Raw genomic sequence first — 27,522 nt, 5'->3', positions numbered from 1 at the left:
GTGTGTGACAGCCAAAGAATGATATATGCATGCATGTGTGTGAGAGAGAAACAGTATGATATGTGTGTGATAGTCAGAGTGGTGTGTGTATGTGTGTGAGAGAGAGAAACAGTGTGATAGGTGTGACAGATGTGGTGATGTGTATGTGTGTGTGTGACAGAGAGAAACAGTGTGATATGTGTTACAGTCACAGAATGATGGTGTGTGTGAGAGAGAAATAGTGTGATGTGTGTGACAGATGCAGTGATGTGTATGTGTGGGTAGGCTCTGGGTGTGTTCTGAAACACTTGTTTACTTGGGATTCATGTTGGGGTAGGCTTTGGGTGTGTTCTGAGACACTTGTTTAGTTGTTGGGATTCACGCTGGGGTAGGCTTTGGGTGTGTTCTGAGACACTTGTTTAGTTGTTGGGATTCACGTTGGGGTAGGTTTTGGGTGTGTTCTGAGACACTTGTTTAGTTGTTGGGATTCACGCTGGGGTAGGCTTTGGGTGTGTTCTGAGACACTTGTTTAGTTGTTGGGATTCACGCTGGGGTAGGCTTTGGGTGTGTTCTGAGACACTTGTTTAGTTGTTGGGATTCACGTTGGGGCAGGCTTTGGGTGTGTTCTGAGACACTTGTTTAGTTGTTGGGATTCACGCTGGGGCAGGCTCTGGGTGTGTTCTGAGACACTTGTTTAGTTGTTGGGATTCACGTTGGGGCAGGCTTTGGGTGTGTTCTGAGACACATGTTTAGTTGTTGGGATTCACGTTGGGGCAGGCTCTGGGTGTGTTCTGAGACACTTGTTTAGTTGTTGGGATTCACGTTGGGGCAGGCTTTGGGTGTGTTCTGAGACACTTGTTTAGTTGTTGGGATTCACGTTGGGGCAGGCTCTGGGTGTGTTCTGAGACACTTGTTTAGTTGTTGGGATTCACGCTGGGGCAGGCTTTGGGTGTGTTCTGAGACACTTGTTTAGTTGTTGGGATTCACGTTGGGGCAGGCTCTGGGTGTGTTCTGAGACACTTGTTTAGTTGTTGGGATTCACGTTGGGGCAGGCTTTGGGTGTGTTCTGAGACACTTGTTTAGTTGTTGGGATTCACGTTGGGGCAGGCTCTGGGTGTGTTCTGAGACACTTGTTTAGTTGTTGGGATTCACGCTGGGGCAGGCTTTGGGTGTGTTCTGAGACACTTGTTTAGTTGTTGGGATTCACGTTGGGGCAGGCTTTGGGTGTGTTCTGAGACACTTGTTTAGTTGTTGGGATTCACGTTGGGGCAGGCTTTGGGTGTGTTCTGAGACATTTGTTTAGTTGTTGGGATTCACGCTGGGGCAGGCTTTGGGTGTGTTCTGAGACACTTGTTTAGTTGTTGGGATTCACGTTGGGGCAGGCGTTGGGTGTGTTCTGAGACACTTGTTTAGTTGTTGGGATTCACGTTGGGGCAGGCGTTGGGTGTGTTCTGAGACACTTGTTTAGTTGTTGGGATTCACGCTGGGGCAGGCTTTGGGTGTGTTCTGAGACACTTGTTTAGTTGTTGGGATTCACGCTGGGGCAGGCTTTGGGTGTGTTCTGAGACACTTGTTTAGTTGTTGGGATTCACGTTGGGGCAGGCTTTGGGTGTGTTCTGAGACACTTGTTTAGTTGTTGGGATTCACGTTGGGGCAGGCGTTGGGTGTGTTCTGAGACACTTGTTTAGTTGTTGGGATTCACACTGGGGCAGGCTTTGGGTGTGTTCTGAGACACTTGTTTAGTTGTTGGGATTCACGCTGGGGCAGGCGTTGGGTGTGTTCTGAGACACTTGTTTAGTTGTTGGGATTCACGTTGGGGCAGGCGTTGGGTGTGTTCTGAGACACTTGTTTAGTTGTTGGGATTCACGTTGGGGCAGGCGTTGGGTGTGTTCTGAGACACTTGTTTAGTTGTTGGGATTCACGTTGGGGCAGGCGTTGGGTGTGTTCTGAGACACTTGTTTAGTTGTTGGGATTCACTCTGGGGCAGGCGTTGGGTGTGTTCTGAGACACTTGTTTAGTTGTTGGGATTCACTCTGGGGTAGGCTTTGGGTGTGTTCTGAGACACTTGTTTAGTTGTTGGGATTCACGTTGGGGCAGGCGTTGGGTGTGTTCTGAGACACTTGTTTAGTTGTTGGGATTCACTCTGGGGCAGGCGTTGGGTGTGTTCTGAGACACTTGTTTAGTTGTTGGGATTCACGTTGGGGCAGGCGTTGGGTGTGTTCTGAGACACTTGTTTAGTTGTTGGGATTCACGTTGGGGCAGGCGTTGGGTGTGTTCTCAGACACTTGTTTAGTTGTTGGGATTCACTCTGGGGCAGGCGTTGGGTGTGTTCTGAGACACTTGTTTAGTTGTTGGGATTCACTCTGGGGTAGGCTTTGGGTGTGTTCTGAGACACTTGTTTAGTTGTTGGGATTCACGTTGGGGCAGGCGTTGGGTGTGTTCTGAGACACTTGTTTAGTTGTTGGGATTCACTCTGGGGCAGGCGTTGGGTGTGTTCTGAGACACTTGTTTAGTTGTTGGGATTCACGTTGGGGCAGGCGTTGGGTGTGTTCTGAGACACTTGTTTAGTTGTTGGGATTCACGTTGGGGCAGGCGTTGGGTGTGTTCTCAGACACTTGTTTAGTTGTTGGGATTCACTCTGGGGCAGGCGTTGGGTGTGTTCTGAGACACTTGTTTAGTTGTTGGGATTCACTCTGGGGTAGGCTTTGGGTGTGTTCTGAGACACTTGTTTAGTTGTTGGGATTCACGTTGGGGCAGGCGTTGGGTGTGTTCTGAGACACTTGTTTAGTTGTTGGGATTCACGTTGGGGCAGGCATTGGGTGTGTTCTGAGACACTTGTTTAGTTGTTGGGATTCACTCTGGGGCAGGCGTTGGGTGTGTTCTGAGACACTTGTTTAGTTGTTGGGATTCACGTTGGGGCAGGCGTTGGGTGTGTTCTGAGACACTTGTTTAGTTGTTGGGATTCACGTTGGGGCAGGCGTTGGGTGTGTTCTGAGACACTTGTTTAGTTGTTGGGATTCACTCTGGGGCAGGCGTTGGGTGTGTTCTGAGACACTTGTTTAGTTGTTGGGATTCACTCTGGGGTAGGCTTTGGGTGTGTTCTGAGACACTTGTTTAGTTGTTGGGATTCACGTTGGGGCAGGCGTTGGGTGTGTTCTGAGACACTTGTTTAGTTGTTGGGATTCACGTTGGGGCAGGCGTTGGGTGTGTTCTGAGACACTTGTTTAGTTGTTGGGATTCACTCTGGGGCAGGCGTTGGGTGTGTTCTGAGACACTTGTTTAGTTGTTGGGATTCACTCTCGGGTAGGCTTTGGGTGTGTTCTGAGACACTTGTTTAGTTGTTGGGATTCACGTTGGGGCAAGCTTTGGGTGTGTTCTGAGACACTTGTTTAGTTGTTGGGATTCACGTTGGGGCAGGCGTTGGGTGTGTTCTGAGACACTTGTTTAGTTGTTGGGATTCACTCTGGGGCAAGCTTTGGGTGTGTTCTGAGACACTTGTTTAGTTGTTGGGATTCACTCTGGGGCAAGCTTTGGGTGTGTTCTGAGACACTTGTTTAGTTGTTGGGATTCACTCTGGGGCAGGCTTTGGGTGTGTTCTGAGACACTTGTTTAGTTGTTGGGATTCACGTTGGGGCAGGCTTTGGGTGTGTTCTGAGACACTTGTTTAGTTGTTGGGATTAACGTTGGGGCAGGCGTTGGGTGTGTTCTGAGACACTTGTTTAGTTGTTGGGATTCACTCTGGGGCAGGCTTTGGGTGTGTTCTGAGACACTTGTTTAGTTGTTGGGATTCACTCTGGGGCAAGCTTAGGGTGTGTTCTGAGACACTTGTTTAGTTGTTGGGATTCACGCTGGGGCAGGCTCTGGGTGTGTTCTGAGACACTTGTTTAGTTGTTGGGATTCACGTTGGGGCAGGCTCTGGGTGTGTTCTGAGACACTTGTTTAGTTGTTGGGATTCACGCTGGGGCAGGCTTGGGTGTGTTCTGAGACACTTGTTTAGTTGTTGGGATTCACGCTGGGGCAGGCTTTGGGTGTGTTCTGAGACACTTGTTTAGTTGTTGGGATTCACGTTGGGGCAGGCTTTGGGTGTGTTCTGAGACACTTGTTTAGTTGTTGGGATTCACGCTGGGGCAGGCTTTGGGTGTGTTCTGAGACACTTGTTTAGTTGTTGGGATTCACGCTGGGGCAGGCTTTGGGTGTGTTCTGAGACACTTGTTTAGTTGTTGGGATTCACGCTGGGGCAGGCTTTGGGTGTGTTCTGAGACACTTGTTTAGTTGTTGGGATTCACGCTGGGGCAGGCTTTGGGTGTGTTCTGAGACACTTGTTTAGTTGTTGGGATTCACGCTGGGGCAGGCTTTGGGTGTGTTCTGAGACACTTGTTTAGTTGTTGGGATTCACGTTGGGGCAGGCTTTGGGTGTGTTCTGAGACACTTGTTTAGTTGTTGGGATTCACGCTGGGGCAGGCTTTGGGTGTGTTCTGAGACACTTGTTTAGTTGTTGGGATTCACGGTGGGGCAGGCTTTGGGTGTGTTCTGAGACACTTGTTTACTTGTTGGGATTCACTCTGGGGCAGGCGTTGGGTGTGTTCTGAGACACTTGTTTAGTTGTTGGGATTCACTCTGGGGTAGGCTTTGGGTGTGTTCTGAGACACTTGTTTAGTTGTTGGGATTCACGTTGGGGCAGGCGTTGGGTATGTTCTGAGACACTTGTTTAGTTGTTGGGATTCACGTTGGGGCAGGCGTTGGGTGTGTTCTGAGACACTTGTTTAGTTGTTGGGATTCACGTTGGGGCAGGCGTTGGGTGTGTTCTGAGACACTTGTTTAGTTGTTGGGATTCACGTTGGGGCAGGCGTTGGGTGTGTTCTGAGACACTTGTTTAGTTGTTGGGATTCACTCTGGGGCAGGCGTTGGGTGTGTTCTGAGACACTTGTTTAGTTGTTGGGATTCACTCTGGGGTAGGCTTTGGGTGTGTTCTGAGACACTTGTTTAGTTGTTGGGATTCACGTTGGGGCAGGCGTTGGGTGTGTTCTGAGACACTTGTTTAGTTGTTGGGATTCACGTTGGGGCAGGCGTTGGGTGTGTTCTGAGACACTTGTTTAGTTGTTGGGATTCACTCTGGGGCAGGCGTTGGGTGTGTTCTGAGACACTTGTTTAGTTGTTGGGATTCACGTTGGGGCAGGCGTTGGGTGTGTTCTGAGACACTTGTTTAGTTGTTGGGATTCACGTTGGGGCAGGCGTTGGGTGTGTTCTGAGACACTTGTTTAGTTGTTGGGATTCACTCTGGGGCAGGCGTTGGGTGTGTTCTGAGACACTTGTTTAGTTGTTGGGATTCACTCTGGGGCAGGCTTTGGGTGTGTTCTGAGACACTTGTTTAGTTGTTGGGATTCACGTTGGGGCAAGCTTTGGGTGTGTTCTGAGACACTTGTTTAGTTGTTGGGATTCACGTTGGGGCAGGCGTTGGGTGTGTTCTGAGACACTTGTTTAGTTGTTGGGATTCACTTTGTGGTTTCATTCCTTTAGAAGGACCAAGGACATCCCCTCTGTATGCCTTTTGTCCTTCCTTCCTTCTCTTGTTCATAAGTCTCCGGTTTGCTTTGTGTCCTAGGCCTCCTCCCTTTCTTTTTTCCTGCTATCTTTGGGTGCTAAATTAAAATTGATGACATGTGGAAATGAGCAGTGAGAGTAATTTAGCTTTGGAGCAGGGACGCTAATGAGTCTCCTTAATGACGTGAATAAGGAACTGATGGGTCATGTGTCACTTCTCAGGCCTCACTGCCGTGTAATGGCCAGAGAAAATGTCTCTAATTAGATCCTGTCGCGCTGAATTCCATTCACTGTAAAGAGAAACACATCCATACACACAAGCTCAACCACACACTGACATTCTTAGAGATGTACACACAGCCTAATATAACAGTGACCACACACACACACACACACAGAGATACATGCTCAACTACACACTGACATTCTTAGAGACATGCACACAGCCTAATATAACAGTGACCACACACACACACACAGATACATGCTCAACCACACACTGACATCCTTAGAGATATGCACACAGCCTAATATAACAGTGACCACACACACACACAGATACATGCTCAACCACACACTGACATTCTTAGAGATGTACACACAGCCTAATATAACAGTGACCACACACACACACACAGAGATACATGCTCAACCACACACTGACATTCTTAGAGACATGCACACAGCCTAATATAACAGTGACCACACACACACACAGATACATGCTCAACCACACACTGACATTCTTAGAGATGTACACACAGCCTAATATAACAGTGACCACACACACACACACACACACACAGATACATGCTCAACCACACACTGACATCCTTAGAGACATGCACACAGCCTAATATAAAAGTGACCACACACACACACACAGATACATGCTCAACCACACACTGACATCCTTAGAGACATGCACACAGCCTAATATAACAGTGACCACACACACACACAGATACATGCTCAACCACACACTGACATTCTTAGAGATGTACACACAGCCTAATATAACAGTGACCACACACACACACACACACACAGATACATGCTCAACCACACACTGACATTCTTAGAGATGTACACACAGCCTAATATAACAGTGACCACACACACACACACACACACAGATACATGCTCAACCACACACTGACATCCTTAGAGACATGCACACAGCCTAATATAACAGTGACCACACACACACACACAGATACATGCTCAACCACACACTGACATTCTTAGAGATGTACACACAGCCTAATATAACAGTGACCACACACACACACACACACACACACACACACACACACACAGATACATGCTCAACCACACACTGACATTCTTAGAGATGTACACACAGCCTAATATAACAGTGACCACACACACACACAGATACATGCTCAACCACACACTGACATCCTTAGAGACATGCACACAGCCTAATATAACAGTGACCACACACACACACACACAGATACATGCTCAACCACACACTGACATTCTTAGAGATGTACACACAGCCTAATATAACAGTGACCACACACACACACACAAGCTCAACCACACACTGACGTTCTTAGAGACATGCACACAGCCTATTATATCAGTGACCACACACACATACACACACACACACACACACACACAGTCTTCCTTAGAGACATGCACACAGCCTATTGTCATGGTGACCTTCACAGACACACATGCATATATATATTATGCCTCTAAGTTTTGAGAGATACAGCACCACTTAGATTAAGTATAGAGAGGCATTGATAGCCTCACAAAAGCATATTTATCTGAGATCTTTTTTATATTGGTAAATCTTCAATTGCCCCTAGTCCTGGTTTTTAGCAGATCCCTGATAACGGTGAGGCTTTTGCTGAATACATTGGGAACTTGTGCATCATGTTAGTGCATGTGCTAATTTAGAAGAAGATGTATTGATCCCAGAGGCCTTTGCTGAAGTTCCTTTTAACAAGATTGTTCAGGTTTTGGCTGATTTTCCTCTTGGTATATTCTTTACACTGATGAGGGGGTCTGAAGGTGTTAGTCCTTTTCATCCACTCCATAAGAAATCAACATTATATGTTTCTGACTTCCCTAATTACAGTACAATTTCTACGTTACTAGTTTTGGCAAAGGTTTTGGAAAAGGTCGCATTGAACATATGAAGTGAAGAACACAGTTTACATGGCAGTTATGAGTTTGGTTTTCACTGTCCCAGCTTTCCTGCCAGCAGAGGTCCTCAGGAAGCCTCCTTAATGCTCCCACGATGCAGCAGCCCCAGCCTCTCCCACCTCACATTGCTCTCCTTCTGCCTTCTCCTGTGGCCTTCTCGCTTGCTTCTTGACCTTCTGTCTTACTTGTGGCCTTTCTGGCCTCCTCGCCCTGCCCTGTGGCCTTTGAGCCTTCTTGTCCTGCTCAGCTCTGCCCTCGGCCTCCTGTATTCTCTTGTCTTGTCCTGTCCAGTTCTCCCTGTGGCCCCAGTTCCCAGTCTGCCTTCTGTGTCTCCCTCTCTAGCCCTTATCTCCAGTTCCAGCCCTGTCTCCACTTAAGTCCTGTGTTTCAGCTCTGTCTCCATCTCCTGCCAGCTTTCAGTACCCGCCTGTGCCTCTGGTTCCAGTTCCAGGCCTGTCTCCACTTCAGTCCTGTGTTTCAGCTCTGTCTCCATCTCCTGCCAGCTTTCAGTACCCGCCTGTGCCTCTGGTTCCAGTTCCAGGCCTGTCTCCACTTCAGTCCTGTGTTTCAGCTCTGTCTTCATCTCCTGCCAGCTTTCAGTACCCGCCTGTGCCTCTGGTTCCAGTTCCAGGCCTGTCTCCACTTCAGTCCTGTGTTTCAGCTCTGTCTTCATCTCCTGCCAGCTTTCAGTACCCGCCTGTGCCTCCGCTTCCAGCCAGAGCTCAGCCCAAGGGGGAGATGGTTGTCAGCTGGAATATCCTGCCCGGCTTTGCCCTAGACTCTGGATCTGCTGATTCCCCATGGATCCAAGACTTTATTGCTATTTTTTCACATTTTGTGCCATGGATTTGACAATAGGCTTGATTTTTTCTGGTTTTTTTTTTACATATTTCTGCAGCTTTTGACACGCTAGACCTTATTGTCCTTTTGTGTGTTCTGTGTGATCTTGGATTTGCCTCTAAAGATTTTTCTTGGTTCTGTTCATTTTTATCTGGCCGTTTTCAGTGTATGTCCCAGTTACCTCTGAACCTGAAGCGGGTGTGTGCAGGGAGCAAATTATCACCATCCTCTCTCATCATTGTAAACCGATCTGATATGACTCATGTCATGAAGGTCGGTATATAAAAGAATTAAATAAATAAATAAATAAATCTATACAGGTTCCACTTTGCCAATTGTTGGCTAATTTAGATGTTGACTATCAGATTTGTGACAACCACATCCAGTTTTAAGTTCCTGTTGCTTCTAATATTTCTGAGGCTTTATCAAAAGTATCCCATTGTCTTGCTGCATTAAGAATTTGTTTTTACAATAAGTTGTTATAAATGTAAGACAGACTGAAATTTTATTTTAATCTCAATTGTCCCCTACAGAAGCTCCTGCTGTTTTGTCATTTGACACATTATGATGGATTCTTACCCCTCAGGTCAGGGTTCATCACTGAGGCTGCCCTAATGACAGTGGCTTGTATCTGTTATCGAGGCTGTAATGTCCTTGTTAGGCCTTCCTCACTGTACGCTCTCGTGGTATAAAACACTGATACCCGTCTGGACTCTGCTTCAAGTGTGTGAGACCACGTGACTCCAGTTTCAGCCACCTCCAATGGTTGCCTGTTTGCTGGTGAATGCAATTTAAAGTTAGTTTTAAAGCAATTCATGGGCTCGCCCTATTATGGAGTGGAGGAGTAGCCCTAGTGGCTGCAAAGCATGGAAACCAGCATTCAGATCCCGCTGCTGCTCCATTGCCTGAGGGACTCGTTTACTGAGCATTTCCCCATAGACACAGAATGGGGGAGAGCCCTCTGGGGACAGGGAACTACCTGAATAAAATCTGCTCTGAAGTGCCTGAGAAGCAGAATATAAAAAGCAGGTTTCATTCTCTCTTCAAGGTGTGCACTCTTTCGTTAGGTTCGGCTTGATGAGCCTAGGGATGGATTGTTTTATGTAGCAGGGCCATTAATATGGAACGCTTTACCAGGGGAGAGAAACAGTGTCTGTATGTAATCCACTTTGAAGTTCCTGAAAAGCAAAATATAAATCAAAGGAAGAAAGAATGAGCCTTCAGTAGTCGGACTCTGCAAGTTCCTGAAGGCATATTTATTTAATCAGGCTGTGAGCAGTTCTCTATTCTACTATTATATGTAGGTTGTGTCCCGTTTTCAAATCTTTTAATTGCTGTATGTTAAATGCTGATTTATTTACTGTTTTTATGATGTGTCATAGGTTTGGATGCTATTTTCCTTAATGTATAATATTTGTTTTTCTATGCTGCTGTTCTTATTTACTGTTCTTTGTGTCTTATTATTATGTATGGGTTTTGTTTGTTCCCCAGCTAGGACTGTAGATAGCTGAGCTATAAATAAATACATGCAACACATGTGTTCACATGGACAGATTAGCACAGAGTTCCTGGACAAAACGGAAGCCTTCATCAGCTCTGAAACCTTTTAAAGGACCAACTAGAAAGATTGTGTGGCTCACAAAGGTGTGTGTATCTGAAGGGAGCTGACAAATACATGCACATAATATGCTTCCGTTACTACCCTTTGCAGAGGGCATGGGCATAACGTCCTTAACCAATTTACAGCATTTCTCTCTGCTTCACTGGCGGGGGCGGGGAAATTTAATTTATTTATTTAATATTTTAAAAACATTTTGGAATCGCTCTTCTCGATTAAGAATCGCTCAGAGCGATGAACAATCAATATCATAATACACATCATCTATAATAAAACTAAAACACAAAAGAGTAAAAATCTGCACACATAATTAAAATTACGTTTCATCTCTGTCACTTAATCCCTTCAATATCCTTTATTTACTGCTATTGCTCAACCTGTTTTAGCCCCTTCCAAACACTTTAAAAACTGCTGCCCTCATCAGCCAGGGTTTCAGCCCTCTGAAATTTCAAAAGATCTCGTTCTTCTCTTAGCCCCTCAGGTATCTCATTCCACAACTAAAAGATCTTTTTTGTACCCAAATTCTTCTAAAAGCTTTTACTGGTGGTAACTGCAGCTGCAATATTTGATTCGATCTTTGCTCCCTCACACCGCTGAATTCGGCCTTTTAATTCCAGCGGTCCCAAGCCAAGCAGCGTTTTAAAAGCCAGCAAAAGGTTTTTTAAAACGCACCTCTGTGTGACCAGCAACAAATGTAACTTCCCAACAGCGGGATGCTGGAACTCTTCCTGCACAGCCCAGTAGCACCCGCTCTGCCATATTCTGGACCACTTGCAACTTTCTTATTAACTTATTTGGTAATCCCAAGTAAATGGCATTGCAGTAGTTCAAAAGCAACAGCATGAGGGCACAGGTTATCTTTTCAATGCCCCCAAAGCCAAGAAAGGCTGCAACTGTCTGATCCATCTCACTCTGCCACACGCTGCAGACATGTTGCTACAGGCACCAACTGTTTCTCAAAAGATAAAGAATTTTACCTCTTGTGCCAGTAGTAAGTCACCCCTTTTAAAATAGAATGAGAACATTACAATTTTGTACCTAATCTTGGCACTCCTGTTTTACTAGAATTCAACACCAATCCATTTTCTCTTCACCAGTAATAAACATTCATTTAATTGTAATGCAACCACTGATTCACTTCTTCCCAGAGGGGCCAGTATCTGCATATCATCTGCATAAATAAATGGGATAAACCCAAACGATTTTATTAACTTCCCAATTGGAGCCAGAAACAAATTAAACAGCAACAGAGAAGATCCCTGTGGCCTCCCTTGCAGAACCTCTGTACAGGTAGAGACCTTCCTCTGTTGGACTATCACCTGCGGACAGTCCTTCAGAAAACAGCCACCTCCAACTCAAGATTCAAGGAAAAAGGAGGTGATGATCCCCCTGTACAGGCCCTTGGTGAGGCCTCACCTGGAGTGCTGCGTTCAGTTCTGGAGACTGAATCTCAAAAGGGAAAGAGAAGGGCGAGCAAAATGCTGGGATGTCTCCATCAGAAGACTTATGAGGAGAGGCTGAAGGATCTGAATATGTTCACCCTGGAGGAGAGGAGGTGCAGGGGGATATGATACAGACCTGCAGATACCTGAAAGGTTTTAATGATGGACAATCAACAACAAACCTTTTCTGCTGGAAAGAATCCAGGGGAGGACGACTCAGAAGCAACGTCAGGAAATATTTCTTCCCGGAGAGGGTGGTGGATGCCTGGAACGCCTTTCCAGTAGAGGTGATGAAGAAGAAAGCAGTCAAAGATTTCAAAGGGGCATGGGATAAACACTGTCGAGGATGGAAATGAGGAAAAGAGCGCCTGGGGGTAACTTGCTGGTTGAACAGCAGAAGGCATGGGGGTTACTGCCCGTAACCAATAAGCCTTGATGCTTTTCATGCAACGGGAACATCGCTCCTTGCTTCAATGGCAGGGGAAAAGGGGAATTGGATTCAGAAAAAAAACGAGGGCCCCAACTTCTATTCCTTGGGATACTGATACACAGACCTAAGGGGAAAAGCACAGGACTGCTTCTCCGGCCGTCCATAAGCAAAGCACATCAGGACTGTCTGAAGTTTTAAGGAAGCTCATCACCCAGTAACAAATGTTACTAGCTGCAATGTTTATGGGTTATCATAAGGCACAGAGTGGCAGGTACAAACTGTAAGAGAAACATGGGGGTAGCCTGCAAGGAGTGGCTGGGCAGACTGGATGGACTATTTGGGTTTTGTCTGGCATCATTATTATGGTACTATGTAAACCCTCATGATTTATCATAAGAACATAGGAAATTGCCATGCTGGGTCAGACCAAGGGTCCATCAAGCCCAGCATCCTGTTTCCAACAGTGGCCAATCCAGGCCACAAGAACCTGGCAAGTACCCAAACACTAAGAAGATCCCATGCTACTGATGCAATTAATAGCAGTGGCTATTCCCTAAATATAATTGATTAATAGCTGTTAATGGACTTCTCCTCCAAGAACTTATCCAAACCTTTTTTGAACCCAGCTACACTAACTGCACTAACCACATCCTCTGGCAACAAATTCCAGAGCTTTATTGTGCGTTGAGTGAAAAAGAACTTTCTCCGATTAGTCTTAAATGTGCTACTTGCTAACTTCATGGAGTGCCCCCTAGTCTTTCTACTATTCGAAAGTTTAAATAACCGATTCACATCTACTCGTTCAAGACCTCTCATGATCTTAAAGACCTCTATCATATCCCCCCTCAGCCGTCTCTTCTCATAAGAACATAAGAACATAAGAAAATGCCATACTGGGTCAGACCAAGGGTCCATCAAGCCCAGCATCCTGTTTCCAACAGTGGCCAATCCAGGCCATAAGAACCTAGCAAGTACCCAAAAACTAAGTCTATTCCATGTAACCATTGCTAATGGCAGTGGCTATTCTCTAAGTGAACTTAATAGCAGGTAATGGACTTCTCCTCCAAGAACTTATCCAATCCTTTTTTAAACACCGCTATACTAACTGCACTAACCACATCCTCTGGCAACAAATTCCAGAGTTTAATTGTGCGTTGAGTAAAAAAGAACTTTCTCCGATTAGTTTTAAATGTGCCCCATGCTAACTTCATGGAGTGTCCCCTAGTCTTTCTACTATCCGAAAGAGTAAATAACCGATTCACATCTACCCGTTCTAGACCTCTCATGATTTTAAACACCTCTATCATATCCCCCCTCAGTCGTCTCTTCTCCAAGCTGAAAAGTCCTAACCTCTTTAGTCTTTCCTCATAGGGGAGTTGTTCCATTCCCCTTATCATTTTGGTAGCCCTTCTCTGTACCTTCTCCATCGCAATTATATCTTTTTTGAGATGCGGCGACCAGAATTGTACACAGTATTCAAGGTGGGGTCTCACCATGGAGCGATACAGAGGCATTATGACATTTTCCGTTTTATTCATCATTCCTTTTCTAATAATTCCCAACATTCTGTTTGCTTTTTTGACTGCTGCAGCACACTGCACCGACGATTTCAATGTGTTATCCACTATGACACCTAGATCTCTTTCTTGGGTTGTAGCACCTAATATGGAACCCAACATTGTGTAACTATAGCATGGGTTATTTTTCCCTATATGCATCACCTTGCACTTATCCACATTAAATTTCATCTGCCATTTGGATGCCCAATTTTCCAGTCTCACAAGGTCTTCCTGCAATTTATCACAATCTGCTTGTGATTTAACTACTCTGAACAATTTTGTGTCATCTGCAAATTTGATTATCTCACTCGTCGTATTTCTTTCCAGATCATTTATAAATATATTGAACAGTAAGGGTCCCAATACAGATCCCTGAGGCACTCCACTGTCCACTCCCTTCCACTGAGAAAATTGCCCATTTAATCCTACTCTCTGTTTCCTGTCTTTTAGCCAGTTTGCAATCCACGAAAGGACATCGCCACCTATCCCATGACTTTTTACTTTTCCTAGAAGCCTCTCATGAGGAACTTTGTCAAGCTGAACAGCCCTAACCTCTTCAGCCTTTCCTCATAGGGGAGCTGTTCCATCCCCTTTATCATTTTGGTTGCCCTTCTCTGTACCTTCTCCATCACAACTATATCTTTTTTGAGATGCGGCAACCAGAATTGTACACAGTATTCAAGGTGCGGTCTCACCATGGAGCGATAGAGGCATTATGACATTTTCCGTTCTATTAACCATTCCCTTCCTAATAATTCCTAACATTCTGGATAAATATAATGATAGCAGCCGCATCGATTCACCCTTATCCAATCTAGGAAATGCCTCATCCATATGAGTAACCAGCACTGACTCCGTGCTACTATGCTTTCTGCAACTGCATTCGTTACATCTAAAATGTTCAGTTCTTCCACAAATTCTATTTGTTTAGTCACAACTTTTTCCAAAATGTTTGCAACAAATGGTAAATTTGACAGTGGGCAGAAAGTACTGCATTAGAGTTGGATCTAATGTGGAGTCACCACTGCTGTCTTCAAAATCTTCGTAACACTACCTTCACTAAGGGCAATATTAAAACGCACTAGCAAATAATCTATCCAAAGACTCTCAATCAAGCCTGAAACATAACACTTTACAATTAAGATAATTTTCAGTTTCTCCTTCATCTATTATGTTATAAGCTATTTTACCCATGTATTCTGTTCCAAGTTTTTAAGACCCTGTTCTATGTAACTTGCACTCTTCATGCATGTCTTTTTCAGTTACAATGTAAACCGAGCTGATATGCAAATTCTGCATGAAGCCCGGTATATAAAAATGTTAAATAAATAAATAAATAAATATTAGTAATGTCCAAAAGGCCATTCAGGACACTTTCTGAAAAGCCCTCAATCAAAAAAGATGGGCTTGCATCGAGCAAATAAGCGAGTTATTCAAATTCCAGCAATTTATTGGAATTCACCTCTCCCAGAGCACTTTCCATCCTCTCCTCCCTTCTCAATCGCAGTTCCTACTACCTCCTTTCTTCTAAATCTACTTTTTCCTGAAAATAATGTAGACAGAGCCTTCCCCACCTTATAAAGACTTCTAGGATTATTATCTGCTCTTCAATTTTCCTTAAAAAAAAATCCTCCTTTTTTCTCTCTCACTATTCTTTCAAACTAGATTGTTGCTGCTTTACGCAGGTTCCCCTGACCTTCCTCTCACCTGTTTTCCTCCACCAACACTGGGCCCCAACGTTTACAGCCCAGGGCACCGATACGCAGACATGAAGGGAAAAACGCAGGGCGGCGTCCACAGCCAAGTCCAACAGCAAAGCCCGTTCAAGCAGAACTGTCGGAATTATCAAGAAGGCTGCGCCCGCTGGAAAAACGTTACCAGCAGTCGTTTTATTATGGGTTTGACAATTGCTTGGTTTTGACCTTTATCATAAGGCTTAGTGATGGCCCGCATGGAGCGGCAGTTACTGCCCTTAATCGAAACAAAATGACTCCACCAAAACTACCCCTACACAATTACACCTGCTGATAAAGTGCGTCCTAGCGCAACAAGTGGTCTCCATAACCCCCGATGCATCGCAAACCCACCTGGCTAATTGCACTCATCACATGTAAATGTCATGTAAATGAGGCTATTGCCCCGCAATGCAATAAATTACTGCTTGCCCAAGGTGCCCTTCTTAATGCAGGAAAGTTAACGCTAGCCCTGGAGCTGGCGTTAGGCCTCACAAAAAAAACAAAAATTCATGCTTTCTGTGGTGCCTCCTACTTAGTACTGCAACAATACGAAGTTGGAGGAACCACAGAAATCTGTACCATGACAAAATGAAAAGGGAGAAAACAAATTCTGGGCACACAATATCTACGCTCCAGGCCTGTATATTGTGCCAGAAGCGGGATAAAACGGAGGCGCATATTGACCTTCCGTTTTCCTAACCCTCACACAGCCCGATGCCAAGGACGCGCTAGGAATGCACATTTTCCCTAACGTGTCTTTTTTAGCACAGTAGCATATTTGCCTATTGCTTTGGGCACCCAGGGGCTGTGAATTTGCGTGCATCAGGAAAACAGGCGCCAAATCTCTTTGTAATGCAATGAAAAAATGGTGTGTTGTGAAAGCAGCTGAAACTTCAGACAGTCTACCTACAAAACCCTTTGTATTCTGTGCGTAGCTGTTGAAAATGCCCCTGTAGGGAGTGCTACATGCATGTGTATGTACTGTAATACAGAGACTGTAGGAGCAACTTTCAGTAAGCTGTATTGCTGAAAACAACTTGATTCCCTTTGCACCCAAGGTAAAAAAATAGAAGCCTGGAAATAACAGAGACCAACTAGGAGAGAATAACACAAGGAGAATTTTGAATGTGTCAGGGCTGAGGAAAATGAGATGCATATCATGTGAGGTGTGCTGAACCTGCCCAACGATAAGGAGATGAGATCTATGTGTCAGGGCTGAGGAACGTGAGATGCAGATCATCTAATGTCTGCTGAACCTGCCCAGAGATAAGGAGATGAGATCTATGTGTCAGGGCTGAGGAACATGAGGTGCAGATTATCTGACATGTGCTGAACCTGCCCACTGATAGAGATGAGATCTATGTGTCAGGGCTGAGGAACATGAGATGCAGATTATCTGACATGTGCTGAACCTGCCCACTGATAGAGATGAGATCTATGTGTCAGGGCTGAGGAACATGAGGTGCAGATTATCTGACATGTGCTGAACCTGCCCACTGATAGAGATGAGATCTATGTGTCAGGGCTGAGGAACATGAGATGCAGATCATCTGATGTGTGCTGAACCTGCCCAGAGATAAGGAGATGAGATCTATGTGTCAGGGCTGAGGAACATGAGATGCAGATTATCTGACATGTGCTGAACCTGCCCACTGATAGAGATGAGATCTATGTGTCAGGGCTGAGGAACATGAGATGCAGATTATCTGACATGTGCTGAACCTGCCCACTGATAGAGATGAGATCTATGTGTCAGGGCTGAGGAACATGAGATGCAGATTATCTGACATGTGCTGAACCTGCCCACTGATAGAGATGAGATCTATGTGTCAGGGCTGAGGAACATGAGATGCAGATTATCTGACATGTGCTGAACCTGCCCACTGATAGAGATGAGATCTATGTGTCAGGGCTGAGGAACATGAGATGCATATCATCTGACATGTGCTGAACCTGTCCAGAGATAAGGAGATGAGATCTATGTGTCAGGGCTGAGGAACATGAGATGCAGATTATCTGACATGTGCTGAACCTGCCCACTGATAGAGATGAGATCTATGTGTCAGGGCTGAGGAACATGAGATGCAGATCATCTGATGTGTGCTGAACCTGCCCAGAGATAAGGAGATGAGATCTATGTGTCAGGGCTGAGGAACATGAGATGCAGATTATCTGACATGTGCTGAACCTGCCCACTGATAGAGATGAGATCTATGTGTCAGGGCTGAGGAACATGAGATGCAGATTATCTGACATGTGCTGAACCTGCCCACTGATAGAGATGAGATCTATGTGTCAGGGCTGAGGAACATGAGATGCAGATTATCTGACATGTGCTGAACCTGCCCACTGATAGAGATGAGATCTATGTGTCAGGGCTGAGGAACATGAGATGCAGATCATCTGACATGTGCTGAACCTGTCCAGAGATAAGGAGATGAGATCTATGTGTCAGGGCTGAGGAACATGAGATGCAGATCATCTGACATGTGCTGAACCTGTCCAGAGATAAGGAGATGAGATCTATGTGTCAGGGCTGAGGAACATGAGATGCAGATCATCTGACATGTGCTGAACCTGTCCAGAGACAAGGAGATGAGATCTATGTGTCAGGGCTGAGGAACATGAGATGCAGATCATCTGATGTGTGCTGAACCTGAACAGTGATAAGGAGATGAGATCTATGTGTCAGGGCTGAGGAACATTAGATGCAGATCATCTGATGTCTGCTGAACCTGAACAGTGATAAGGAGATGAGATCTATGTGTCAGGGCTGAGGAACATGAGATGCAGATCATCTGATGTGTGCTGAACCTGTCCAGAGATAAGGATATGATATCTATGTGTCAGGGCTGAGGAACATGAGATGCAGTTCATCTAATGTCTGCTGAACCAGCCCGGAGATAAGGAGATGAGATCTATGTGTCAGGGCTGAGGGAAGTGAGATGCAGATCATCTGATGTCTGCTGAACCTGAACAGTGATAAGAAGATGACATCTATGTGTCAGGGCTGAGGAACGTGAGATGCAGATTATCTAATGTGTGCTGAATCTGTCCAGAGATAAGGAGATGAGATCTATGTGTCAGGGCTGTGGAACATGAGATGCAGATCATCTGATGTCTGCTGAACCTGAACAGTGATAAGGAGATGAGATCTATGTGTCAGGGCTGAGGAACGTGAGATGCAGATCATCTGATGTGTGCTGAACCTGTCCAGAGATAAGGAGATGAGATCTATGTGTCAGGGCTGAGGAACATGAGATGCAGATCATCTGATGTGTGCTGAACCTGCCTAGAGATAAGGAGATGAGATCTATGTGTCAAGATAAGGTCTATGTGTCAAGATGAGATCTATGTGTCAAGATAGAGATAAGGAGATGAGATCTATGTGTCAAGATCTATGTGTCAAGATAAGGTCTATGTGTCAAGATGAGATCTATGTGTCAAGATAGAGATAAGGAGATGAGATCTATGTGTCAAGATCTATGTGTCAAGTTTTTTCTCGCAACACGACCGGTCCGTGAAGGAACCATCTTCGGACCCGAGTAGGAGCTGGGAGAGAGGCCCGCGCAGCCGGCGCTCAAGCCCATCGGGGTAAGGCCCTTAACTCTCGCCCTACCACCGTGGGCCCCGCCCCGGCCACGCGGGGATCTTACCTTTGCGCTGCCCTTTTCTTCTCGGACAGCAGCTTACAGCCGCTCCTCGCTGCCTCAATCCAGCCCCTCCGGCCGAGCGATTCGATCCGGGGAGGAGTCCACCAGGGTTGGGCCTAGTCCTGCCGACCGACCGACGCCGCCTCTGCCTCCGATCATCGAAGTCGCGCCGCTGACGTCACCCGAGCGCGCCGGCACACGTTTAAAAAGACGACAAGACACCAGGCGCCGCGCGCCGAAGGAGCGCAACAAAGGGGCCTGCCCCTTTGTGCGCCCCTTCGTGCGGACCCTAAGAGCGGAGCTGCACCCCACAGAGGCAACCAAATTCACAGCACAACATTACCAAACAAACAGTCAGCATTCAGACTACCATTCTTACAAGCAAGCCCTCTACAACACAGACAACCCTATGAGACGCCACAGTCTGCACTAACGACACAGCGTCAAAAATAATTCTTCACTGCTCAGACAACCGGACTCCACATTTGCAGACGAACAGACAGCACCGACTGAAAATCAGACTTCACAGACATCACAAACAACAAAACTAACTAAACTAACAAACGCTACCACCAGACAACTCAACTACTACCCAGACTACCAGACGCTACCACCAGACAACTCAACTACTACCCAGACTACCAGACGCCACCACCAGACAACTCAACTACTACCCAGACTACCAGACGCTACCACCAGACAACTCAACTACTTCCCAGGCTACCAGACGCCACCTCCAGACAACTCAACTACTACCCAGACTACCAGACGCCACCACCAGACAACTCAACTACTACCCAGACTACCAGACGCCACCACCAGACAACTCAACTACTACCCAGACTACCAGACGCCACCACCAGGCAACTCAACTACTACCCAGACTACCAGACGCCACCACCAGGCAACTCAAATACCACTCAAACAACCATCTATTGTGAACTCAGACAACCCAACAATACCTAGACAACTAAACGCCACCAATTAATCAACTCAGCTACTGATCTAACATCCAGTCGCCACATCACTGACAACTCAGCTAATACTCACTAACACCACTTTTGCTCCTAACAATGCAAACAATGTACCACGGTCTCCCTATACCGATTCTCCATCATAGAACACTACTCTCAGGAAAACCAAACATACTCTACAATCAACGAACCTACAAATCCCTCATCCCCATCATGATAACTCCAATCACACAACTTCTAGGATTCACTCTGTTCTCACTGATTCTATTTAATGCTCAATCACTATCCAAGAAATCTCTGATTTTAAATGATCTTCTCCTAGATGCAAACCCAGACCTATGTGCTATAACAGAAACATGGTTTAAATCTACAGATATAGCATTAATTAACCAACTACCAACTCAGACTTATGACTTTTTCTCTATCCCACGACAGAAAAAAAGGGGTGGGGGCATTCTCTTAGCAGCTAAGAAAGATCTTAGATTCTCTCATCACCCAATCAAATCTGACTCGAAATTGGAAACAGGTCTTTTCAAATCAGACTCTCTACTAATCCTTCTAGTATATGCCCCCCCAGGACTTCTAGAAGCAGATCCATCACCATTCCTAGAAATCTTAGCTTCATATCTAAAACCAGACTTCCCAACGATAATCCTAGGAGATTTCAACTTGCACGTTGATAACCCCACACTCTCAACCAGCTGCGAAACCATTCTTACAGCCATGTCTGCAATGGGATTCAAACAAATAATCAATGAACCCACCCACAAAGCTGGTCACACACTGGACCTAATCTTTGTGAACCCAGGTATTACACATACAGTACAACCCACATGCCAAAAAGTTCCCTGGTCAGACCATTCTTTAATCTCCACTACCTTCTCAATGACCCAAACGAACAATAAACACTCCCCTCAACACTCATTTCTTTACAGAAAAGTATGCCCCTCGGATGAACTCAGCAATCATCTAATCACGGAACTCTCACACATAGATGTCACATCACCTAATACAGCTGTAAATTCCTGGTCCAACATAACAGAATCTGTGGCAAACAAACTGTGTCCATGGATAACAAAAAAAGTCAAACAAGGTGCATCAAAAAGGCAGCCATGGTTTTCTAACGAACTCAAAAGCCTTAAACTTAACCTACGTCAAAAAGAAAGTAAATGGCGGAAAGCTCCTTCCCCCACTACACTTTCTACATACAAACTCGCCCTCCATTCATACAAGAGCTCCACTCTAAAAACAAAAAGGGACTTCTACGCTCAAAAGATTCATAACATTATATTCGACTCTAAAGCGCTATTCACATTTGTCTCCAATCTAACTCATGAAAACCCTTCTGACATACCACCTAACCAAGCTCAAACAAAAGCTGATGAGCTGGCACTCTTCTTCAGTAAGAAAATCACGAACCTGCTATCACAATTAAAGCCCAATACAGGCTCACCAGCTAGCAATTACGTACTCCATAATAAAGACATCTCCCTCCAATCTCTTGAACTCACCACTTCCTCAGAGATCCAAACACTTCTTAAAAAAATGAAACCCTCATCGCATCCATTAGACCAGATCCCGTCTAAATTACTACTGCTAATCCCGGACACCATAACCAAAACCCTAGCAGACATCATAAACTGCTCATTCACCCAGGGTTTCTATCCAGACAACCTCAAACTAGCATCCATCAAACCGCTCCTTAAGAAGCCTAACTTGGACCCCAATGATCCCAACAACTTCCGTCCAATCTCAAATCTGCCTTTCATTGCCAAGGTGATGGAGAAACTAGTCCACACACAACTATCGGACTACATAGAGGAACACGGAATTCTATTCCCTACTCAATTTGGTTTCAGAAAGGCATCAAGCACCGAATCCCTTCTCATTTCACTGACTGACTACATTATATTGGGCCTAGACAAAGGACAGGCCTTCCTTCTGATTTTATTGGACCTATCTGCAGCGTTCGATACTGTCAACCACGCCATATTACTAAAACAACTGGCGAACATCGGTATTGCAGGATCAGCACTAACATGGTTCAAGACATTCTTAGAAAACAGAGGTTTCAAGGTTAAAATTCACAACAAAGAATCCCCCAGATACCCATCTTCGCAAGGAGTTCCTCAGGGTTCCTCCCTCTCACCGACACTTTTCAACTTATACCTTCTCCCGCTTTGCCAATTGCTAAACAAATTGAACCTTAAACACTTCATATTTGCCGACGATGTCCAGATTGTGATCCCCATTAAAGAATCCATCACTAAAGCTCTAGAACTTTGGGAAAATTGTTCTCATGAAATCAATGATCTCTTATCCAGCTTAAATTTAATTCTAAACCAAACAAAAAGCGAATTCATTCTAATCTCTCCAGACAATTGCAAAATCACTACAAACCCTCCAGCCAACTTGCAAACCTCAAAAGTAAGAGATTTAGGAGTTTCCATAGACAACCGGTTAAATTTAAAATCATTTATCAACCAAACAACCAAAGACTGCTTCCACAAACTGCACGTATTAAAAAGAATAAAACCCCTATTTCACTTCCATGACTATAGAACAGTGCTCCAAGCAATAATATTTGCGAAAATTGATTACTGCAACTCGATTCTTCTAGGCCTCCCATCAGCACATACTAAACCTCTCCAATTGATACAGAACACGGCAGCAAGAATACTAACAAACAAAAGGAGAAGAGATCACATTACACCAGTCCTCAAAGACCTTCACTGGTTACCAATCCATTATAGAATAATTCATAAGTCCCTCACCACAATCTACAAGAATATCCATGGACTGGCTCCACTCCATCTACAAATAGCTCTCAAAAAACACTCCTCCAACAGACCCATCAGAGAAGCTTATAGAGAATATCTACAGGTACCACACAACAATACCACCCAACATATAACATTGAGAGATCGGGCCTTCTCCATAGCAGGTCCCCCACTATGGAACTCAATCCCCTTAGAATTAAGACAGGAACCATGTCTCCTAACCTTCAGAAAGAGACTGAAAACATGGCTGTTCATGAAAGCATTTCCAGACCCTTAAGGATTCACTTCCATCAATTGCAGCAAAATCAAATACAGCAATACTGAACATTTTCTATCAAATAAAATATTTATTTAAAAGAACAATTATTTAATTGAACATTCTCTTCTAACTGAATCAGACACTACAAACCAATCACTACAATGTTTTACTTCTTGTTAAACTTGTTTATCTTTCCTTTAACTCTAATCCCAGTTAGAAAAACCCCTGTTTTATTGTAACTTTCTCTTCCGTGCACTTGTTTATACTCCTGTAATGTATACTCTTATGTTTTAGTTATGTAGTTATAATGTATTGATCACCCCTTGTTTTATGTAAACCGACATGATACGTACTCCCGTGAATGCCGGTATAGAAAAACACAAATAAAATAAATAAATAAATAAAAAAGGCTGAGGAACGTGAGATGCAGATTATCTGAGGTGTGCTGAACCTGAACAGCGATAAGGAGATGAGATCTATGCAAAATTCAGCTGCATGACTTATCTGTCACAAGTCCCTTTCCCACATATGATTCAAGCTCCACTTACCCACAACATCCTTCTCTCTGCAGCTCCTCACTACCTCTCCCCTCTCCCTATACCGCTCATTGCAAATTCCGCTCACTGGATAAGTCCCTCCTATCTGTGTGCTTCTCCTCTACCACCAACTCCCAACTGCATGCTTTCCCCTGGCTGCACCCTGTGCTTGGAAGAGGCTTCCTGAGCTGGTGCGCCATGCTCCCTCTCTGGTATTATTCAAATTCAGTCTCCCCACTTCCACCCTTATTGTTTTTAATCTTTCTCTTAATAAATGAAATTCTGGAAGACTCTTTTGCCTGAATGTTTGTCTTAATTAGATTGTAAGCTCCACTGAGAAGGGACTGTCTCTTGTGTGCTTTGTGCAGCGCTGTGTACGTCAGACAGCACTATAGAAGTGATGTGTGTATATATATATAGTAATATAGTAGTAATGTTTTCCTACATGACTCAGCTCTGTTTTTGGCATTAACTCTTGCTTGCTAAGCACTTGACTCCCTCTTTAACTTTCTCAGCTCACTTCCTACTTTTCTCATCATCTGGAGTGTCCACCCCCTTACAGGGCTTTCTTTTTATCTTGTTATTATAGACAGGATGGCAGATTCCTCACATGTTACCTGGCCAAGTTTTCAGCTGCTGCATGCAGGGCAGTGGCAATGTGAACGCTGCTACTGGGTCCCTCTGCTCCCTACTCCACAGGCTTTCCTTTAGGCCCTTCCTGTGACTGCTTTTCGCATTAGGACAATTTACAAAGTTCTCACCAATTAAATCGTAATTGACACCACACTAATTAACTTCTTAATTACTTGGAACCACAAAATTAGCAGAACACAATCCATGCTAATTGTTAATTATGATTAAAAAAAACTCCACCCACTTTGCTGCCTCTTAATGCAGAGTTTATGGAGATGAACCAGAGGACCACTTTCTTCAAATGCTATGAAGGGTGTCTAAGGTGAGTAAATCTATGGACTGCATCCTGGTATTGTATAACAATATGTGCAGTGCATATACTGATCTGCACGTTGTGTGTACCAATCCGGGTATCATGTGTGTAAATCTATGGACTGCATCCTGGTATTGTATAACAATATGTGCAGTGCATTTACTGATCTGCAGGTTGTGTGTACCAATCCGAGTATCATGTGTGTAAATCTATGGACTGCATCCTGGTATTGTATAACAATATGTGCAGTGCATATACTGATCTGCAGGTTGTGTGTACCAATCCGAGTATCATGTGTGTAAATCTATGGACTGCATCCTGGTATTGTATAACAATATGTGCAGTGCATATACTGATCTGCACGTTGTGTGTACCAATCCGGGTATCATGTGTGTAAATCTATGGACTGCATCCTGGTATTGTATAACAATATGTGCAGTGCATATACTGATCTGCACGTTGTGTGTACCAAGCAAGGTATCATGTGTGTAAATCTATGGACTGCATCCTGGTATTGTGTAAGAATGTATGCCCTGATCTGTGGACTGTGTGTACCAATTCAGGCACCATGTGTGCCAATCTATGGATTACACCTTGCTATTGTGTAACAATATGTTCCCTGCATATCTGTGCACTGTGTGTGCCAATCTATGAACTGCATCCTGGTATTGTGTGACAGTCTGCCCTGCATGTATTGATCTGTGTGTTGTGTATTCCGATCCAGGCAACCTGTGTGCCAATATATGGACTGCATCCTGGTATTGTGTGAGAATCTGCTTCATTTTTTTGAAGGCGTTAATAAACATGTGGATAAAGTTGAACCGGTAGATGTAGTGTATTTGGATTTTCAGAAGGCGTTTGACAAAGTCCCTCATGAGAGGCTTCTAAGAAAACTAAAAAGTCATGGGATAGGAGGAAATGTCCTTTTGTGGATTACAAACTGGTTAAAAAACAGGAAACAGAGAGTAGGATTAAATGGTCAATTTTCTCAGTGGAAAAGGGTAAACAGTGGAGTGCCTCAGTGATCTGTACTTGGACCAGTGCTTTTCAATATATATATAAATGATCTGGAAAGGAATACAACAAGTGAGGTTATCATATTTGCGGATGATACAAAATTATTCAGAGTAGTTAAATCACAAGCAGATTGTGATACATTACAGGAGAACCTTGTTGGGCATCCAAATGGCAGATGAAATTTAATGTGGACAAGTGCAAGGTGATGCATATAGGGAAAATTAACCCTTGTTGTAGTTAATTGATGTTATGTTCCATATCGGGACGTTTGGGACCTATTCATCGTGGATAAGTATTTGCCTAAATATCATCCATGGGATTTATTGGTTGGGAATTTTCCCCATGAATTTTGTTGGGACTGTTTTTAAAGATAATTTGAAAATTTAAACAAAATATATACATGATTAAAATTAAAAGTAATCAGTCCTCTTATGAGAAACGAGACAGATTGATTGATTCCTACTTGTGAATAGAGGGTCTAACAAAAGTTTGCTGGTAATAGGGTGCTTCATAGCATACACCAGTAGATTGGTTGGGATTATTGTTGTTGTTTCCATATTAGGAGCTACCACCCAGGAAAGAGATCTAGGCGTCATAGTGGATAACACATTGAAATCGTCGGCTCAGTGTGCTGCGGCAGTCAAAAAATCAAACAATGTTGGGAATTATTAGGAAGGGAATGGTTAATAGAACGGAAAATGTCATAATGCCTCTGTATCGCTCCATGGTGAGACCGCACCTTGAATACTGTGTACAATTCTGGTCACCGCATCTCAAAAAGGATATAGTTGCGATGGAGAAGGTACAGAGAAGGGCTACCAAAATGATAAAGGGGATGGAACAGCTCCCTATGAGGAAAGGCTGAAGATGAACCCCGTGTGCAGAGAATCGGCTCCTTTCATACTTCTTCTGTCAGTGTAAGCAGCTCAGGATCTTCCATGCTTTGGCATCTAAAAGGGAGAAGGATTTCAGATTAGCCCAAGACGATTGCACAGCAGCAGTGTCAGTCCTTCCCTTATCTCAGTCCTGTGCTGGGGAGATATAGAGGGGCTTTAGAAAGAAGGGGAGGGAGAGATGAGGACTGAGCACAGGAGAAGTAAGAAAAAGTAAATCATGGAAGGGAGAAAAGAGCAGGGTGGAGGGAGAGAATTCTAGCAGTGATGGATTGACGCTGTCGCCCTTGAAAGGAGCTTTCTGCACAGACAGACGCTGAGGACGAGTTACCCTGCTGGCAAGGACACAGTGCGCCTCAGCCAGATAAAGGCCTCAGCGGACTCTGGGGACCTGCCGCCCCCATGCAGGGCCTGCATCTACCTTCATATTAATCTTTGCTTTAATTATTATTAGTATTAGTATTAAACAGCTCCCCATGAACTTCCATAATAGGGCCATAAATTTATGCTATAAAAAGTAATGGAGGGAGAGAAATGAGATAATTAGGAATAAATCTTTGGCAGCCCTCCATTTATCACCAAGCCCACACCCAGCACCATTCCAAGTGATTAGCACACTCTGTAATTAGCAGGACCCAGCCTGCCACCTTAATAAGCTGCCCAGGCCCACAGACATAGCTTCCCAGCAATGAAAAGCAGACACAATATTCGGGAGGGGATGAATCCCCCAGATGTGACACTTCTGGGAGAGAATCCCAAATAACTACAGGATCTGAAGGTAATCCACTTTGAAGTGCTAATGTAAAAAATTAAAATAAATAAATACATCCCCCAGATGTGCAGAAAAATGCAGTCAGTGTGTGGGAGGGGTCAGAAATCCAGGTGTGTATTGAAATGTAGTGGTGATGTTTGGGAATGGACTGATTCTCCCAGGTACACTAAATTATACAGGCCCATGAGCTGCAATTAGTTTTTATACAGGATATAGCTACAGATCAGGATTATATACAGGATGTGGCTATATAGAGGATGAGGTTATATACAGGATGTGGCTATATACAGGATGTGGTTATATACAGATTGTGGTTATATACAGATTGTGGTTATATACAGGATGTGGCTATATACAGAT

At 44.5% G+C, this 27,522-nt stretch overlaps 1 protein-coding gene across 1 annotated transcript in view; it reads left to right on the top strand.

Moving 5' to 3' along the window:
* The window catches only part of LOC115074231 (vegetative cell wall protein gp1-like), a 45,838-nt gene that overhangs the window by 16,035 nt on the left and 2,281 nt on the right, over positions 1-27,522 (top strand). The gene's annotated exons all lie outside the window — the stretch shown is intronic.

Source organism: Rhinatrema bivittatum, chromosome 12 (assembly GCF_901001135.1).
Source record: "Rhinatrema bivittatum chromosome 12, aRhiBiv1.1, whole genome shotgun sequence".
Taxonomy (NCBI): Eukaryota; Metazoa; Chordata; class Amphibia; order Gymnophiona; family Rhinatrematidae; genus Rhinatrema; species Rhinatrema bivittatum.
This window is presented reverse-complemented; position numbering and strand designations above follow the sequence as displayed.